The 13931-nt window shown below is 45.2% G+C and overlaps 1 protein-coding gene across 1 annotated transcript in view; it reads right to left on the reverse strand.

Annotated features, from left to right (window-relative positions):
- Positions 1–13931, reverse strand: part of SGK1 (serum/glucocorticoid regulated kinase 1) — a 72564-nt gene that overhangs the window by 41691 nt on the left and 16942 nt on the right. The gene's annotated exons all lie outside the window — the stretch shown is intronic.

A 13931-nucleotide genomic window follows, 5' to 3' on the forward strand; every position in this document is an offset into this window, starting at 1 on the left:
TTGCAGTTTCAAGACATCTCATCTCATTCACATTCTAATTTTGCAACCTGCAGGCCCTTGAACCAATGTTACCTTCACTCCAAATCTGCTTTATCCCTACCAAATGAATCAAAAGTTGCAGTGCTTCATTTTCGCCAGAGGAACAAATAGCAGTCACAAACTTACAAGGGAAGTTCAGGCTGAATGAGCACAGCAACTCTTCTCAGTAGACCTTGCCCCAATGAGGTAGTTGAGAAGACTGAAGGTTCTCACCTTCCCACAGTTCCCTAAGTCTTTTTCTCCCCAGATCCTTCCCAAGCAGGAACCAGGGAACCAGGCAGAGGGCCTTCTCGGTAGTGGCACCTGCCCTGTGGAACTCCCTCCCATCAGATGTCAAGGAAATAAAAAACTACCTGACTTTTAGAAGGCAGCCCTGTTTAGAGAAGTTTTTAATATTCTGCTGGGAGATGCCCAGAGTGGCTGGGGAAACCCAGCCAGATGGGTGGGGTATAAATATTACTACTACTATTAACTTCATCTTGTCTTTCTTTGCTCTGCCCTCTTCACTAATCTTTGTGTTCTGGGAGACCAGGGGGGAGGCGAGCTGGTCACAGCAGGAGGGGGAGACTCCCTGACTTCTTCAGCAGTTTGCCTCTTGGCCACACTCCTGTCCAGCCTCTGCTTCTGCCTCTGATTTTGGACTACTCCCTGCCACAGACTCTTCCTGCTCACTAAACCCTTTTACCTCTTCAGCTTTCAACACCTCCTCCTCCCAGTCTTTTCCCTCTGTCCACTCATTGCTGTCCCACCACCAATCCCCTGGCTCTGTGCCTTCTTCCCCTGGGGAATCTCCGAGGGGGTTCCCTGGATGGTGCCTCCCACCATTCCTGTGCACCCAGTCAGTCCATTATATCCTTGGAGGAAAAGGTGGGATATTAATGCAATAAGAGAAACACTTTATTTCTCATAAAACAACTGTGGGTCTTTTGGGGAAGTGGGTTTGTTGTGCAAGACCTATATCTATGCAAGCTGAATTTGCCCATATGTGACTGAACCTGCTTCCAAAATAGCAACAGTCAGGTTTCTGTTATCTTTCTGATTCAGAAGACCCTCTCCATTCAACTATTTAAAAAGCCCCTGAACTAAAAACAAAACAGAACATAGTGCACCGTCGACTGTATCTGTCAAGTGGGAGTAACTTTACCCTCTCTGACAGGGTTGCTTGGCTGATGAATGAGAAACGCATTGAATGATTGCAGTTACAGTAACACAGGATGGCTCAAAGCTCTGTTGTTGCTTCCTGTGTTGTGTGTGGTGTAACCCAGCATAGAATTTGGGGTGGTTTGTTTGCATGTTCTGTATTAGATCCAGGCTCGTGCTCTGAATGGGGAAATTAACCGTTTCATGAATCATCATTCCTGCCATAGCAGTGAGAGTGCAGCCTGGCATCTGGTAACCAAGGACACAGGTAAACAAACACAATGACTCTGATGAGTTGCTAAGTCTGAATTTTGTGCTGTTGTGTTGGTTTGTGGGGAAATCACACAAACATACCTCTCTATGGACACAAAAACAAATAAATAGACTCATCTTCTGGGGAAGGGGGAATATGCCTGTCATTTTCCTATGTTTCCTCTGCCTGTGTCTTTCACCCGCTCCAGGACTACTAGTTTCTGTTGATTAGTTTAAATTGTAACTCCTTTGATGTTTCTTTGAGGTCTCCATCCTTTTGTGTCCTTCAACAGTCCAGAACCCCTGCAGATGGGTCCATGATTCATATAATGTCCGTGCTTTTCCAACAAAGCACAAGATTTAAAACACACACACTCACACACAGGGCAAAATGCCGAGTGAAATCATTTTTCCATGATGCAAAAACCAAATGTGTTTTTGATCTGTCTTCTTCTGTTTTTATAATTCCCACATTCCTTAATAGGGTACATGGTCTGTTCTTTTTAGTCTTGGTTTTTTGCCAGACTGTTTTTTTAAATATATATATTAAAAAAAAGCTTTTCGTTTCAAGATTTTTAAATTTAATTCACTTATTTTAGTTTGGCAGGTCTTCATGGCATTCATTTTGCCAAAGATCATATAGCCTGAGATTATTTAGCACATCATAGATGTGAAATCATCAGTGTGTGTTTTGACCTATTTACCAGGGCTTGGTATCGTGACAAGAAACATTATATTTTCTTGGACAAACAGACAGTTTCTTTTTCAGCTCAGTCATGCTATCAAAGACACTGCATTAGGTGTATCTACGTCTATTTGGTTTTGCATGGATGGAGTGGATCTAAACTTTATTACATCTGCATCAAAAGCCGATGGAAACTTTCTCCTGGAAACATTTACTAGCCATACTCTTAATATGTTTTCACTATGGGTTTTGGCATTGGTAGAAAGATGTGAATTATTTAGAATGAGAACTTCTCAAATTTGACCATCAGAAGTCAAGCCAAGTCAAGAAAAAGTATGTGAATTATTTAGAATTAGAGCTTCTCAAATTTGACCATCAGAAGTTAAGCCAAGTCAGGACAATGTACATTTGAGCTCCTCACTTCAGTATAACTGCTTCCCTAAGCCCAGCAGCTATACACCCTTTGTTCCTGGCTTACTACAAAACCATGAGGAAACTATGATGAGATGAGTCAGAGAATAACTCCTGACTTCCTTAGCTAAGTGGGATAAGCTGGGATGCGATGAGTGATCCAGTGGGCAATGGAAGCAGTCATGGAGGCCCTTCAGAGAGCTGAAAAGAGGGATATAAATAACTCTTATAAATAAATACAGTGCTTTTGTCAGGCCCAGCATCCTTGGACAGCATACAGGGCACATGTTTCCAGGCAAGGGCCACCAGAACAAGCATTTACTGTAGGGCCACCAGGGATAGTCAAAGACATCTTGGCACCTGAGGCGAACCACAAAATGGTGCCTCCCCCAGCCAGAGAAGAAGGGGTGAGTGAACATCAGGAACAAGGGGGCAATAAAGATCTACATCAGGAGCAGGAGAGGGAGAGATTTGCAGTGCCTTCTATTCATCAAGAAGACACTGTAGAAGTGAAATGGGGGAGGAGGCAGATTGGCCTCCAAGGAGAATGCTGCAGTGAGGGATACATTCCTTGGAGGTCAGATCTGCTGCCCCTGTGGATCCTGCCACCTGCTTCACCTTGCATCACTAGTGGCCCTCACTGCCACCACTTGATTCAGTTCCTCCATTCCAGCAGTGCAGCAGCCTGTCACTCACATCTAACTGACACCAGGAATTGTATTTTTTGGAAATATAAGATGGCACCTCTCTGACTCCAATGGGGTGGAGGGAGCCTACCACATCCAGGTAGGCACATCCAGGAGAGTGAGTTGTGGTTGTAATACCACTAGGATGTCAAATGGCTGTGGACAGTGGCAGATTCAATGGCAATGGCTGGGTTTAGTGGTTAACTAGTATGTGGGTGGAAGCATTATTGCAATCTCTAGGGACCAGCTTGGATTTGCGTCTCTGTGTTTACTGTTACAATTGAGCCACTGGATCCAAGAGAGATTTCAACCACCTGGTCTCCCAAGCAATAGCCTAGCAACTTACAAGAGGTGCTGGCTGCTGCCTTGCAGCCACAACGCTTCCTGTTGAGTGCTGCTGCTGAATTTTATTTTATTTTTAAAGCGCAGATCTGATACCAAAAGCTGAAGATGATTTAAGTACTGCAGGGGAGCAGAGTGAAAATAATGGATCCAGTTGTACTTCTGACAAGATGTGGACAGAGACATCTGCCATGGAGGAGGCTTAAGCCGTTCCACACCTGACAAGTACCCCCTACAAATATTTCCTGTGTCCAACTGACTCCCCTATAGTTTTACAGCCAAACCTAGGGGCAGAAATGACTTGCCTTATACCAAGTGATACTATTGGTCCATCTAGCTCAGTATTGTCTACATTGACTGGCTGGAGCTTTCTAGGGTTTCTGATGGGAGTGGAATTGTTAACTAGTTTTAGCAGGTGTGTTGAGTCCTTGAAGCAACGAAGGGCCATAGCTCAATGACAAAGCATCTGCTTTCCATGCAGAAGGTCCCAGGTTTGATGCCTTGCGTGTCCCAGTAGGTCTGAGAATGTCACCTTGTCTGAAAACTGAGAGTCCCACTGTCAGTGTAAACAATACTGAGCTGGATGGACCATTGGCCTGACTCACTGTAAGGCAACTTCCTGTGTTCCTAATAAAATGACCAAGAACATCTTTATTGCAGCTGGGCAGATTAAAGGAGGCCAAGGAAAGCTTGGTGACTTTAGAAAATAAGCACAAACACTTACTGTTGCTCTTAAGACTCTGCAGAAATGTCCATCACATCCAGCCCATGTTAATTCATCTACTCTACAGCTGGAACCAGCTAAACCCCATTTGATCATGTTTGGTTAGGCAAGGTTCAGGTTCACATGTGTCCAGCCAAGCCCGATGTGGTTTATTAGCTTAATAGAAGCAGTTTAGGTTTCAGTCCTGTGTGCTGCTCCAAATGAACCCCATAACCCACAGAAAAAAAGTTCTTGAGGTCAATTAACTGAAGGCTGGATTTGGCAGAAAGTTCCTGGAAGCTGAGCAGGCTTTTAAAGCTCTTGCATTTTAGACAGCAGAGATAATGAGCGCTTGGTATCCTTGTTAGCAGCCCCGTCAGCTTTTAGAAATGAACCCTACCTTGTGCTATAGTTATTTTAAACAATTCAGCAAAATAAGCACCTATTATTACTGGAACACATAGTGGAAAAAGTGGATAATTTAATATTGAGATTGGTCCCAAAGTATTTCAAATGTTGAAGAAGAAGAAGAAAGCTCAAAAGACAAAGAACTGACTGGCTTTTTACTCTGTTGCATCAATGCCAAGAGCTGATTTTGCTTGTGGGTCACATGGGAGAATACTGTTACTTTGCTCCTGAAACAGCGACTGGAAGTCCTCTGATGTAGGGTTGCCATGTTTTGAACAGCAAAAAAGAGGGCACATTTGCCGACTTCTACTTTTAACTATGGATCGCTCTACCCATGAAAAAGAGGACATGTCCTGGAAAAAGAGGACACATGGCAACTGGAAAATAATGGGTTGGTTCTTATGAGAGTCATAACGGTGGTGGCAATAAGCTACCCATTTCCCTCTAAGGAAGTCCTAGCAACATCTGATTTCATTGACGTAGAACCAGTATGCCATATTGAAAACATAAGTTAAGTGGATCTGTGAAAAGTTCAGCCAGTAGTGACTGGTGCTAGTTGGAGCTCGTGGAGTGGGGAGCAGAACAACTAATTGTAGGTGGAACCAGAGGTAGCAATGGACAGAGCCAACTACTTCTGGTTTCCTCCCCATCCTCCTCCTTTGCAGTTTGTATTCAGGGTGGCCAGATTCTTTTTAGAGACCAGAGCTCCTGTACCTTTAGCAGTAGGATTGAAAATTCCCTCCTCTACACAACTATGTAGGAGTCCTGTCCTCTTTTGCATCTGGTCAATACATACAACAGAAAGGTCTCTCACCTTCTTTCAGGTGTAGGGAACCTTTGGCCCGTCAGATGTTGCTGAACTGCAACTCCCATCAGCAAGCACAACCAATGACTAGGGACAATGGCAGTTGTAGTTCAGCAACATCTGGAGGGCCAGAAAGTTCCCCATACCTGGTGTAACCATCCTCACTTGGTTTGCCATTCTTAATCCATTTGGAAGAGTTTTCTCTTTCCTTCTCCCTCCTTCCCCGTCTTCCCATTTTTAATGAGTCTGGAAAGAAGTGCTTCCATCTCTCTTTTTAGACAGAGAAGACAACATACACCTCTAATTGATTGATGACTATATACGGGTGTCGGGAGTGGAGAAAGAGTGGACTCTGGTTCTGGGTTTTCTTTCAGGAAGCTACAGCCCCAGTTTGCCAAGCTGAAAAACTATCCCTGGAATTACTTTGTAGTTCTTGTGTTTGATGGAAATGCCATCCTGCCATGCCAAAATTTGTTTTTGAAGCATTACTGTTCGGGCAGAGATCCAGAAACAATATATATATATATTTCTTTAAAAGAGCAAGGCCAGAACTATGCCAAGTGATCCAAGTACAGATAGTTCAGATATGGTTCAGGTGAGGAGTGCTTATAAGGTAAATATCTGATCTGCAACCTGGCTGGGTTGGAGAGAAGCCGGTTATTAATCCTAATCCACATTGGAATTGTGACAAGCACAGACACTCATTTGCCCCCAAGGCAGCTGTTCCATTGACACCTTTCGCAAATAGGCCTTTTATTTTGCTAAAAGGTATTAATGTATTTGTAGAATGTTGGGCTATTTTCTCAGGCTTCTTGGAGCTTTTTACTAAAGAAAAACATGATATCCCATCCAGTTAATTCCTTAGAAAATTGCCAAATGTGCAATTGGGCAAGATTTGGTGAGTCATTACAGGATTATTATTTTCCACCGTTCACAGCTTTTCCTGTTATATAACAGTATACAGATATAGCTTTTCAGGCATTTGCAGTGGCATCTGTCAGTTCAGCACACTTGGGAACTCAGTCAGCCTTAATTCATAAATCCACCTCATTCATAGTAACCACAAGCAATGTTTCCCATGAGAGAACAATATAGCAATGTTTCAACTGCTGTCAGTGAAAACAATTGATCAGCCAGTCAAAGCGATTGCTATGTGTATGTTCTGAAGGCTGCACACTGACTTTGCATTTATGCATGCTTACTTTAGAGTAAGCTCTACTGGACTCTGTAGGACCTATTTCCAAGCAAACATGCCTAAGCAAGTCCGTTTCAGAAGATTAACTGGACTTCTGGATTCTATATATTTATTACCAGTATCCGAAGGCTTAAGCATTATGATGGAGTCCCTGAGATATTTTTAATGGTATTCTGACTTTCCAGGAGTCTGTCTCATCCTTTTTGAAACTCAGTTACACTACTGGGCAATCCTATTATGGGTGGCAGTGAGTTCCAAAGGTCAACCAATGCAGTTTCCCCCTCTCAAAGCACTTGAGGAATCCTCATATACAACTACTGAGTGCTATGTAAAGGTGTAAAAAATAATGTTATGCACAATACATCTTGGAGAAAGGAGCATAAGATTGTATTTGAGGGCAGGGGCAGTCAACAGCACTGTTCAGACATTTGTCAGAACATGTGTGTACTCGGAAGTGGGATACATATGTTCAGAGGAAGTGCCTCAATAAAATTTAAAGAGCCTAAGACCTTGCAGACTGCACATGCTCATAAAATGTAGGCCAGAGCTTTCCAAGCTGTGTGTTGAGACACGTTAGTGTGTTGGCTGCATGTGTCGTGCGAATGTTCCCTGCACTCCTCCAGGGCTGGAAAGGGGTTAGTTCAATCTCTGGTTTGCTAGGAAAACTTAATTACAGTGGTACCTCAGGTTACATACACTTCAGGTTACATACGCTTCAGGTTACAGACTCCACTAACCCAGAAATAGTGCTTCAGGTTAAGAACTTTGCTTCAGGATGAGAACATAAATTGTGTTCCAGCGGCGCGGCAGCAGCAGGAGGCCCCATTAGCTAAAGTGGTGCTTCAGGTTAAGAACAGTTTCAGGTTAAGTATGGACCTCTGGAACGAATTAAGTACTTAACCTGAGGTACCACTGTATGGTGTCATGAAATGATGCATGTCTAAAAAGTGTGTCACCAACATGAGAAGTTTGGAAAGTTCTGCTATAGACTCTTGCCTATGAGGCAGGGGAGGGGTAGCTAATGTGGGACCCTCCAGATTGGGACATCAGCCCCAGCCAGCATGGCTAATGGTGAGGAGTGTTAGGAGTATAATACAAGGACAGCTGGAGCGCAGCTTTTTGGCTACTTCTGGGGTAAGGCCTGGGCTAATAATCATGAGCAGGCATGGCCTGCCCCCCCCCCCCTTTCTACAAGGCATCCTGAGAACATCTGGACAGGGCTTTGAAGAAAGCAGAATTTTCCCATGGCATGCTCACGTCTCTCTCTCTCTCTCTCTCTCTCTCTCTCTCTCTCTCTCTCTCTCTCTCTTCTATGGTTGCCTCCAGTTAAAGATGTCTTGACTCCAGGCTTAGGGCTTATCCACACTTTCTCTTGTCCCGCTGCCTCCTCCCTGGAGAAAACAGCTATTTAGCCTTCAGTCAGAGAAAACGGCAATTCAAGCTCCCCCCCCCCTTGTCACTTGTTCTGATCTATCACTAAATAACAAGTTTTAGCTCGGAAAGAAGAGGTGCAAGGGATAAACCACTTGGATCCAAGCTTTCTAGGCATGGCATGTGGAAGTGTGGACGAGATCCTAGTCATAAAATGTGCAACAAAGACTGAATATTATGTCAGGGATCCAGCAGGCAGCTGGGACTTTGAGGATCAGAGCTCTTCTGTTCCAGGGAACACAGTCTTGGCTGAGCAAGATTCCAAAGTCCCATCCCTTGACCGCAGAAGAACTCCCTCCAGCTCAGATATTTGTGCTCTTTTTGCACCATTGAAACAAAATGTACTTTGGCCAGCCTCGACTCTCAAAACAGATTATTTTTGAAATGAAAGCGAAAGCTCAGCTTTCACTTTAGAAAGTCAGATTAGGGTGAATCTTGGCACATTCCCAGACATGCAAATCCTGCTGGATTCTTTGACACCCAGTTCATAGCCACTTAACAATTTGTTTTCTTGGTCAATCAAGGATGGAGATCCTGCTTTCTTGATGTCCCCGGAATGCTAGTGTCAAATTGAATTGCAGGCTGACAAAGTCTCACCACTGCTTCATGTTTCTTTGTTTCAACCCATTTGTTTTCGAAGCTCTCAATCATCCACTTCTTACTCTGCAGCCACTGTTCCCTGAATGAATATTCATTTCCCCCTCCAGACAGTAACTTATACTGTGTTTGAGATCTAGGCCTGCTGATGTGTTTGCATGTATTCTGTGTCTCAGCAATATCAAATGCTTCCTCGTCCCCTCCTGGTCTAGCTGCAGTCCATCTGATCTGCTCTCTCCTTCCTGCAGCATTATCTCATTGCACCTCGGACCACTTTTGCAAATGTAAGGTGCACATTGTATGCAGAGCCCATGGAAATAATCTCCCAGGAACCTTAGGGGCAACGTTCAGGAAATCCACTTTATATGGCCCTGGAACAGATTGTCTGCATGAAAGATACATTGTCCGAGCTGTGTACAGTTGGTTAATTAAGCAGGCTGATTAATGCCAGAATGGCAGTTTATATTGCTGCTCCCTGGTTTGACTTCGGTATTTAGTTCTGTTTTGCCTCACTGGAAAAGTAATACGGTGAGAAAACAAGTTTGCCAGATAACAACCAGCTACTGTTTCATTCCAAACTGCGCAGTGTGTCATTTTGCTTAATGCACCTATTATTTCAGGTGGGAAATGAGTCACCTAAATATTTTGTTCACTCTTCGAAATGATCTAAGAGTGTGCAAATGGCATGAAACTAAATGACAGAGGTCACTGTGGCAGTTTTGGTCTTGAGACAGAATTATTTCAACATTTCTCAAAACTATTTTGACCCCCTTTCCTGTTCCACAGTCCAGCACAGCCTATTTCTTTCACTGGTGAAAGTGCTGACAGCTTCTGCTGAATGGGAGGTTCAGTGTACAGGGCCAGTAATCCAACACTGGTTTTAGCAGAGGAAAGGTAAGTGTGGTGTAGTGGTTTAGTCAGGGATAGCCAAAGTGGTACCCTCCAGATGCTGTTGGACTGCAACATCCATCACCCCTACTGTTGACTGTGATGACTAGGGATTATTGGAGCTGTAGCCCAACATCTGGAGGTACTGCAGTGGGTACCACATTTGCTGCCTCTTGGTTAGGCTGTCAGGCTAGAAGTGGGGAGACTCAGCTTCACATCCCGAAAACACATTGGGTGACCTTGGGCCTCTCTCTCTCTCTCTCTCTCAGCCCAATCTACTTCACAGGATTGTTCTGATAAAAGGGAAAGGACAGAGAAGAACCATGTGTGCTGCCATGAGCACACTGGAGAAAGGTGAGATATAGATGTAAGAAGTACATCTCTGAACCTTTCCTAAAGTTACACCCAGGAGAATGCCAAAGGGACAAAGCAGCAGCAGTGATCTCTTCTTAAATCAAGATAGGATGCGATGTTAGATCAGAGGGAAAGCAGCCACTTCCACCAACCCAGCGTTGAAGAACATTGGTCTTCTGCCAAAGGCTATTTAACCACCCTTGGCTGGTGGGAGGTGTAAGACTCCACAGCTGTAGGGTTCCCCCTCCCCCTAAAATACAGGCTGTTCTTCCTGTGCCATGCCCACACTCTTTTTTAAGCCACTGCACTCATGCACATTGGGGCCATAGGCCTCATATGCAGAGACATCAGCTTATACAACCAGCACAATGCCAGAAACACCATATGCATGAAAACATTGAAGGGGGGGGAATGGAGTGTCAGAATTATACCCAAGGTATCATGCACCTCTAAGCATATGGAGATTAAGCATATAGTCATACCTTGGGTTACAGACCCTTCAGGTTGCCTGTTTTCGGGTTGCGCACCACTCCGAACCCGGAAGTACTGGAACAGGTTACTTCCGGGTTTCAGCACTTGTGCCTGTGCAGAAGCACTAAATTGTGCTTTGCGCATGCGCAGAAGCGCTGAATTGTGACCCGCGTGTGCGCACACGCAGCACTGTGGGTTTCGAATGTGCCTCCCTAACGGATCATGTTTACAACCCAAGCGTTCGCTGTATTATACTTAGTTACTTTAAAGAGGGAAGTTTCTAGGTTGAAGTGCATTTGGGGTACACTCATGTGTTTTGTTGTGCTGGGAAGTCCCTCTTCAGTAAAAGAAAGAGTTGCATAGTGTTTCACTGGCCTAGGGGAAGCTTGGATTCTGGTCCCCACTCTGCCAGGAAGCGCAGCTGATGACCTTGGGTCAGTAATTCTCTTCCAGCCTAATCTACCTTACAGGGTTGTTGTGAAGATAAGGTTGAGGAGGGAAGAATCATGTATATCACTGTAGAGCATATAGAGCTGCATCCTTTAAGTAGCAGGGGAATTATAAAGCTCCCTACTGGTCTGCTTATTTGCCACAAGTGCCTTCACATTGTTCCCCAAATGGTTCTTGTCTAAACAAATGAATAAATAAACTAAGAAATCAAGCACAAGTGGTGGTTGCGGTGGGGCTGTTGACTCAATCTTAGGCAACGGAATGCTTGCTTTTCAATGGAATCACTGCCTGTTTTGATGCGCTGCACATGCTCTCAGTGTGCATTACGGGTATCGGATGCCAAACGCTGTATTGTACATGACACAAGCAAAATATCCTCCTGATAGAAGCTTTTTTCTTTTTTTTTAATGCTTTTGTGCTAGACACAATGCAGGCACAATGAATGGATCCTGTGTCACCCAAATCATTCTGCTTATAGCTTATTTCATAGAATGGCAGTACAGACAGGCCAGAAGCCAGACTTGCACAACTCATGGCCCACCAAGCCGAATGCAACCATGCAGGGCTCACAAAGGGCTCAAGAAACCACCTGTTTTTGCAGCCTGCAAGGGACCAACAAAGCATTGAGATTGCTTGGGAGGTCATGGTGCAGGACTGACTTCAACTTGGAGGATGAGAAATTGTGCAGGCCTGCCATGAGCTTGGCTCAGGGGTCTTTCAGACTGTAATCCTACCTTGGAGTAAGTTCCAATGCAGGGGGCTACTTCTGAGAAGAAATGTATGGGATTGTGCTGCAAGTCTAATTTTTTTATTATTATTACAAACATAATCACCATGGTCCATCACTGTGTTTCACATTGACAGCTCAAGAACACAGGCTTGGGATCCCTTAACAGTAAAGAGATTACGAATCGAAACAGATGCTAAGCATGCACAATTGCTTAAGGCAGTGGTTTTCAACCACTGTGCCGTAGCCTTGAATGATGGTCAGGGGTACCGCAAGCAACACTGGCCTCTGTCCCTCTTTCCTTCCTTCCCTCCCTCCTCTGATGCCCTCTTGCGTCTCTGCCTCCCAAAGGCTTGCACAGCTGTTTGTTGCAGCGGCCCTGGCTACAAGCTCAGCAGGAGAATGGTGCCTCTGGGGCTGGCCAGGGGGTGCTGGTTGCCAGGAACTGAGGCAGCATCAGAGTAAGCAAGCAATTGGGTGAGGGAGCCCAGCCAGCCAGTCCACCATTCCTTGCTGTTGGGAATGGACAGACAAGTGGGAGGTCAGGAAGGTGTGCTTGCTGTGTGCAAAGCCTGCCTGGGAGCTGAATGCCCAGTGCTGAAGGGGAGCCTTTCCACCATGCAGGCCCAGCAGCACCTGCTGCCTCCCAAGGTTAGGCAGTAGCCTCATGTTCACCTCTGGCCAGTCTCCATTGGGCCACATAGACTGGAGGCATTCTCTTCCCAGGACCTTGTGGGGCATTGTGAGGAGGCACTTCTCTTTGGGGCAGGGAGGCAGCTCAGAGACCGAGGCAGCGGAAGAGGCTGCCTGGAGGACTCCCAAGGAGAGGGGAGGGAAGAGGAGAGGAGAGGAGGTTGAGGGACACTCCACAAGAGAGGGTATTCAGAAAAGGGTGAGAGGCTGCCAGCTCTGCAGGCAAGGGGTGATGTAACTGGGCTCCTGAGCCCCACAGGGGTGCCACAGAAAGAATGTAGCTGGTGGAGCCATGGACTTGAAAAATTTGAAAACCTCTGGCTAAAGGTCATAAGAACATAGCAAACTCAGATTGATCGCAAGCCCAACATTCTCTGCAAAAATCAATGCATGTTCAGTGGCAGACTGAAATCCATCCAATTGTTCACTAGTAGACTATAGTCAGAGAAGGGACGTGGGTGGTGCTGTTGGTTAAACCACAGAGCCTAGGACTTGCCGATCGGAAGGTCGGAGGTTCGAATCCCCGTGATGGGGTGAGCTCCCGTTGCTCAGTCCCTGCTCCTGCCAACCTAGCAGTTTGAAAGCACGTCAAAGTGCAAGTAGATAAATACGTACCGCTCTGGCGGGAAGGTAAACGGCGTTTCCGTGTGCTGTTCTGGTTTGCCAGAAGTGGCTTAGTCATGCTGGCCACATGACCTGGAAGCTGTACGCCGGCTCCCTCAGCCAATAAAGCGAGACGAGTGCTGCAACCCCAGAGTCGGCCACGACTGGACCTAACGGTCAGGGGTCCCTTTACCTTTTGGACTATAGTCGATCCAGCACTGAACAAGACAAGTCCAGGTCTGAATTGCTATGCTGTAGAACACATGCTTTGCATTCCAAGGTTTGTTCCCTGGCTTCTGCAGGCAGAGCTGGGAAAACTGACACCATGGAGAACTGTTGCTAATTAGTGTAGAGAATACTAATCTAGATGGACCAATGGTCTGGCTCAGTCTAAGGAAGGTTCTTCTGCTCCCCAGGGTCAGAGAGAGACAGATGGAGACAACAAGGCTTGACTGGGCAAGGCTGAATTCTACACAAGCTCTCCATCCTTTGCTAGCACAAGAGCACATGATTCCACAGTAGCATAATGTACAAGAGTATCATGTCATCATCCATAAACATCAAACAGGCAGTGACAACAACAAAAATATTTCAGACATTTATACTGCATTGTATCTTTTCTCAGCCTGCTATTCTTCCAAGCACAAACTGCAAGAAACATATTGCCTGCCTTAGGTTTTTTTTTAAAAAAAAATAATTCTAATAGATTTGCAAAAATTCTTTGCTAGGACCACTGCAACACAAATCCTTGTTTTGGAAACAGATGATGAAGTGAAGCCAGCAACAGTGATTCACCAGTTGGAGTCTCAGGGCTGGAGGCTTCCTCATAGCTGCTTGAGCACTAGGAAATCTATGTCTGAGGTGGCTTGCTTTCATTTCCTTATTCCACATGCCCAGTTGTTTGTATATGAATATATGTGAGAGGATTCCAAAGACCTTTCCTGGTAAACAACTTCCCCTGGCATGCAGACAGGGTACAGCTTTAATAAGACTAAAAATATGCATTACATAAGGGAGGGTTATCATCTAAAGCGAAAAGCCCTCCAGGTAG

This window comes from Podarcis liolepis (genome assembly GCF_965112155.1).
Source record: "Podarcis liolepis genome assembly, chromosome: 3".
Taxonomy (NCBI): domain Eukaryota; kingdom Metazoa; phylum Chordata; class Lepidosauria; order Squamata; family Lacertidae; genus Podarcis; species Podarcis liolepis.